The sequence below is a fragment of the Fukomys damarensis genome, unplaced genomic scaffold (assembly GCF_012274545.1).
Source record: "Fukomys damarensis isolate Sample0158 unplaced genomic scaffold, DMR_v1.0_HiC HiC_scaffold_30, whole genome shotgun sequence".
NCBI classification, from domain to species: domain Eukaryota; kingdom Metazoa; phylum Chordata; class Mammalia; order Rodentia; family Bathyergidae; genus Fukomys; species Fukomys damarensis.
In genome coordinates, this window is record NW_022900942.1 from 61,915,743 (window position 1) to 61,922,744 (window position 7,002).

Genomic DNA, 7,002 nt, shown 5'->3' on the forward strand with positions numbered 1-7,002 from the left:
TGTGTGTGTGTGTGTGTGTGTGTGTGTGTGTATGATTGCATCATTACCTATCTTATTTAATCCTATATACACTTATTTAAAGACAATTTAGGACAATTTCAATCCCATTAGTAATTATTTTCACTTAACCATATTTCTATAGCTAATCAATAAGACACATATTTATTTATCTATTTCTAAAGCCCAGAGCTTTTCTTTTATTGTATGGTTCATTTTCACAAATGTTTTACCTTCTTAAAATTGACCTATGAAATGATTCATATTTTGACCTACTTATAACTAGGCTTAAATTTAATGTTTATGCATATAATTATATTATTCTTTTAATAAATTAGTTTTATTTTTGAAGAACATAAGTTCATGTAAAAGTTAAAAGAACACTTACTTCTTTAAATTTTCCTCTTGGTGGCTGATTTTAGACTCTAAAATTGTGGAACATCAAGTGTGCATAAAGACGATATGTGGAACTTTGAAGTACTGTGGTATGCTCTTTAATATTGATTGACATTTTATCTTTATCTAGCTGGGAGCAACAGTGGGGCAGGAGATTAGGATGTGGCCAGTTGGCTGGACAAATGGACATGACCTGTCAGTCACAGAGACCAAGAGCACAGGCACCAAACACAGTTCCCAAACCCCTGGGACCAATCAGAAAATGCTATTTTCAATTCTTCATTTACATCTGCTATAAAATCAAGTGAGCTTTGGACAGGATGGCCTAGATCTGATGTCAGTCTTAGGACTGAGAGATGCAAAAGCCCACACCATTTATCTCATAGCCATTGTAAACTCTCTCAATGGCCAGAGTTGTCACTCCGTAGAGTGTACTTCTTTCCCCTAATTTTGATAAATATAAACCCTCATTATTTTTATTGCACTTCTTGTCCAATTTTTTTGTTCAGGACATCAAGAATCTAGAAAGAATCCTTGGGAAAAATCTATAGGACTCCAAAAACTGGAAACATACCTGTAATGCCAGCACTCTGGAAGGCTGAGGCAGGAGGTATGTAAGTTTGAGCCCAACTTGAGCTATTAGTATGACCCTATGTCATTCTTAATTTTAAAGAATAAAATCACCACTTTGGCATTTGTAAGAAACCTACTGGGGGACCCCTGAAACATTCCTGGAAACTTCTGCAGTAGGCTCCAGTCTCCAACTCAGTGTACAAAGCAGGCATGAGAAAAAAACTAAACGACAGAACTAAGAGATGGGGGCAGGGAACCAGCAGGTTGCCTAAAGAAGGGTGAACCAGCCCAATCAGAAATGGAGCAGGTCAAAACTCCCATGCTGCTCAGTAGTGGGATCATACTCATGAATAGCCACTGTACTCCAGCCTGGGCAATATACTGAGACCCTGTCTCCTGGGAGGTCACCATATTGATGCTGAATTTAGTGTGGACACTGGGTCACCATAGTGCACTGCAGCCCAGAACTCCTATACTCAAGCAATCCTCCACCTCAGTAATCAAGTGTAAACGAGACATGGGCATCTGGCACCACACCCACACTCACTCCATCCAGATGGTGAAAGTGGAGGAGATCTAAGCCAGCAAGTGCCACCAGTCAGCCATCAAGCAGTTCCACGGCTCCAAGATCAAGTTCCCATTGCCCACACCAGGTCCTTCACCACCGGCTCAAGCCCCATGGTGGGCACCAATTACTGGAGACCTTTGAAACATTACTGGAAATCTCTGCTGTAGGTTCCAGTCTCCTACTCAGTATACAAAGCAGACCTGAAGGAGGGGGAGCTGAAAGACAGAACTAAGAGAGACAGAAAGCAAGGCACCAGGACAACCAATGCTGGTGCACCTAACAAAGGTGTTGGCAGTCTAAGCCACTGATTTTTATTAGGATAAAGGCAAGCTATGTGCAAGGACAGCACTACATGCAAGGATTTGCACAGTTTCTATAGAAATTAATGTAAGCAAGTCTTTTAAAAGACAATTAGGAATTAGGAATAGAATACACAAAGTATATGGTTGTAATTAGAACACTGGCCTTCTAGTTAAGGTTTTAGTTGTAGGGATGGAATTTGGGTGTGAGTTACTCTGACCTCAGCAGGTAAGCTTCTATAAACAAGCCAGGTGTGGGGTTAACTCTTTATAGCCTGCACTACTTATAGTCTGCTTTGGGGCATGATCAATATTGCAGTCTCCTGCACAATTTCATTCTATCAAAGTTTATGCCCATGACATTTGGAATCATGATCTACTTTTTCTACTTTTTAACAATGTTACTGTCTGACAAAAAAATTTTAGATCTTGTTAAAATTCTTTAAAAGCATGCTACTATCTTAAAAAAAAAAACAAAGAAAAAATACAATAAAAGGGCTTATGATGATGTAAGACAGTTGATAAATCTCTTCACACACACACACACACACACACACACACACATGTATACACAATAATAATAGTAATAATAATAAAACAGAGGACAATCAAACCAGACCTCAAATTGAAAAGATTTTCTAAAATGAGAACCAAGACCTGTCATGCAAAGGTACAAGATCCCAATAATGAATGTAACTGTACTGTGTACCTACAATGTACCAACTCAATGAGGAAAAAAAAAAAAGAAAAGATTTTCTCCTTCAAAAACTACTGAAACTTTTGTCAAGAACTCTGAGCCAGTAACCTTCTCACCTAGAGGTTTCTATTCAACTCTCTAGCCCCTATCCAGCTCAGTTAGTAAAAACAATAGCTCTACACCATGCCACCCCACCCCCACCTGGTGAAACAGCAATCCTGTAAAAACAGCAGATATTCATCAGCAGGAGTATGACACCAAGTTAGTGGGGACAGGAAGAAACCTGTAATCTTGTCAGCGAAAAGTGGCTTGCTACGGAAACCTGCAAATTGCTAACCTGAAATTGCAGGCTGAATTGGACAAGCAGTGCAGCTGTAAGAGATTTAATAAGGAAACCTGAAAATAATAATAGACAGGTTAAGTAACTTCCCCACCTCCCTTGCTAACTGAGGATCTGCCACATACAAGCATGAAAAAGACCCAAGAAATCCAGGCCAAAATTAAAAGGAATGGGAGACTGGGGAGCTAGGCAAAACTTTGAAAATGCTCCCCAACTCACAATTATATTGACTGAGTGTGAAGCTTTACTGGCTAGGAATATTTGTGCATAAGATTGTCCATATTATTGGCCAACTTCTAGACTATACATACTTAGACTTTCTATGGCAGTCCAGTTGAAGGCAGGATAAAATTTTAAAGCTGAGCAAGTAAAACCATAAAGCCAGTGTTTAAAAAATTAAATCTCACAGTACAAGTAAAACAAATTATAAAAGGAGGAAAAAAATCAGAATAATTAAACAAACCCAGAGTTTGGATGACATAAAAATCAACTGAGAAAGTATAAGGGATCTTTCGGAACACTTACTGAACAAAGAAGACAGTCTGGTAGCAACAGAGTTAACCCAAAAAAGACAAGAAACATGAAAAACATGGTCCAACATGAAGAGGTAGAAAAATAAAGAATCTTTTATAATCATGAAAGGGTCAATACATCACATGATATTAGTATAAATATATATGTACTTAATAACAGACCCTGAAAATATTTTAACCAAAATGAGACAGCTGAAGAAAGGAGACATTTTGACATTTATACTTTTAAATTTTTATCTTTACCTCTCATTGATTGATAGGACAACTAAGGCAGGAGATTAGGGAGTGGCCAATGGGCGAGGTGAGTGGGCACCATCTGTCAATCATGGAGATCCCGGACACATGTGCAGAGCTGTTCACAAGGGCTGCACCTGGGACCAATCAGGGAATTGCTACTTTTAATTTTTCTGGTGCAAAATCAACCAAATCTAAGATAGGATGACCTAATCTGACATCACAGCAAGGACAAGGCTGCCATTAAGCTGGCAGCCACTTTAAACTCTGCACTCTGCAGAGTGTACTTCTTTTACTTCTAATTGGCCTGCACTTAATGTGCAAAGCATACTTTTTTTCCTACTTGTATTAAATGTAAAACATTGCTACCTCATTTCCTGTCAACTTCTTTGCTTGAGACAATAAGAATTAGAATCTCTAGAAGGATCCTAGAGGACCCCCCCGGACCCCAGTAACACAGACAGACAGAAAATCAGTAAGAATATGGAAGATTACCAACTTGTTTTATCTAGTTGATGTATACAGAATATTTCACCCCAGAGCAGAAGAACACCCCAAAAAGGAGTATCCACAGGTAGAATAAAATAATGCAAAGCCTGTGTTCTAAAACAAATGATTTCAATTAGAAGTCAACAAAAGAGAAAGAAATAGGAAATTCCCTAAGTATTTGTAAAATAAATAAACACAATTTTAAGTAACCAACAGGTCAAGAAGATAACAAAAATACAGCTTTAAAATTTTGTGAAATGAATGAAAGTAAAAACAGAGCATAATAAATGGATCAGATAGGTTGCCTAGACAAGACTTATAGCTTTAATATTTGCATTAGAAAAGATTATAAAATTTTAAATATCCAAGTTTCTATTTTGAGAAACTTATTATTAAAAAAAGACCAAGTGAAATACAAAATGTGTAGACAGAAAATAAATAAAATCAGAGCTTAAAAATGAAATAGAAAAAAAAGAAAAACAATAAAGGACATTGGTCAAACCAAAGTTGGCTCTGAAAATTTTAACAAAATTGATAAGCCTTAAGTAAGTTGACAAAAAGAGAGAAGACAAAAATTGACAAACAAAAGAAAGGAAGAGAAGATATCAATACAAAAGGCTCTAAATAAATTAAAAGGATCCTAAGGGATTGTCACAGACAACTTTATGGCAACAAATTAGACAACTTGGATTAAAGGGGGGAAGTTTAGATTATCAAATTTCATAAAAAAATAGAAAATACATGTAGGTATATTTCAAGTAAAGAAATTAAATTAGCAATTGTAAATCTTCCAAGAAAGGAAAGCCCTGGCTCAGATTGATTACCATCAAATACTGAAGAAAAACAACATTACCAACCCTAAAACAAATGCTTTCTAAATGAGAGGAAGAGGAAAAAAAATCTCTCAATTTGTTTTATAAAGTCAAATTTCCCCTGATAAAGGCAAGCAAAGACATTTTTTAAATAAAAATCATTGACCAATTTCTCTCATGAACATAAACACAAAAATCTTTCATTACATATTAGCAGACCAAATCCAAAAACAGCTGAAAAACAATATACATCTTGACCAAGTAGGAATTTCCCCAGGAATTTATGGTTGGCTTTACACTTGAAAATCAATTAATGTGATGTGCCATATTAAGAGATATAAGGACAAAAACCTCTCTTTCAATGCATTTGACAAAATCCAACACTCTTTCAAGACAAAAACTTTCAATGAACTAAGAACAGGGGGAAAAGCCCTCAATATGACAAATGAGATTATTATAGCTTCTATGTAGACGTCCCCTCAAGTCTTCATGTGGTCATAGGTGGAACCTTTTACAGGTGGCTGGATCTAGGGTGTGCACTGCTGGGATCAAGGGTGTGACACTGGAATTGATTCATGGTTTGAAGCTAGGATTAAGGCTGCCCCACCCTGGGGGTGAGTGCTACCTGCCCTAAGGGGGAGTGGCCTGGATAGGATATGAGAGACATAGACAGATTCACTGGTTGTCACTTGTCACTTGCTACTTGCTGCTTGCTACTTCACAGCTGTCTACCTTCTTCCTGCCCTGCTTTGCCATGGACACTTTCTCCTCTGCAGCGCCCCTCTCCCACACCACCCTGCCTTGGAGTCAGCTGATTACAAACTGAAACCTCTACAAACTGAGCTACAACAAATCTTTCCTCCTTTAACTTTGGGTGTTAGGTATTTTGTCTCAGCAACAAGAAAATAGCTAACACAGAGCTCTTTCAAAAACTTAGAGCTGAGCCCGGGCCCAGATCCATAGAGGGAAGGAGAGCCAAGCCTGCTCCCGACCCAGCCACCATCACTCAAGCACCGGGAGGTAGCCACGTGGGTGCCCATGAACCCCCATAAGTCGCCATTGTCACCCCCCACACTGTCAGACCTCCTGACTGTGCCAGTCTTTGGACCCACTCTGCAGAGGCAGAGGTGGTCATCAAGGGTATTTTTCTGAGTTCCCAACTTTGAACATCTTTAAAGAAAGGGCATGGGAAACCTGTAATAGAACAGTGTGGAGTTCAACCATTCAGAAGGTTGGGGAACTCAGTCTGGGCCTTGCAGCCCAAGGTCAGTCAGCATCATGGGGTTCAGCCATCAGCTAACTGAGATCAGGGGTCATGCATCCTTGCTCTGTCTGAGCCATTAAATGGTTAATATACTATATTGAAATTTTGTTCACTGCAGACATGTTCTGGACTGCTTCTTGATTTCAATTTAATTCAAATGATTTAAGGGTGATAGACTAGTGACTACCACGGGTGGTCAGTGTCCAAGTTGTGCTTGATCTTAATGTGTTGCTGATTGTATCAGTTGGGGTAAAGCATTGCGGCTGACTTGATGAGCTGTTTTCTCTGATGTTATGAAGATGAGAATATCCGTGGGTCGTTAGAGACACAGAAGCTAGGGCGCAACTATATCAGGAAGATTTGGGTGATAATCCAGAGATTAAACCAAGGACAGTCCCACAACAAAATTTAAAATGAGAAAACACTTAAGCAAGACACAAGGACAGACTTCCAGTTCACCAATGGCAAACAGTAGGGCAATGAGGATGAAAAGGCCGATAGTGAACCACCAGGACACCCTGAACTCAAAGCACAGGAAGTAACAAAACAGATCAATCAGGCTCTAGAAAAATTCAAAACAGAAATAATTTCCCAGATAACCATAGAGATAGTGAGCAAAATGGAAGTCGTGATTCGAGACTCTAGAGCAGAAACTGACAAAAAAATAGATGAGCTCAGGACCATGATAGAAGCCATGAAGGCCCAGCATAAGAAAGAAATGGAAAAAATAAACGCCCAACATAGGAAAGAAATGGAATCCATAAAACAGATTCAAACAGATATCCAGGAGATTAAACACT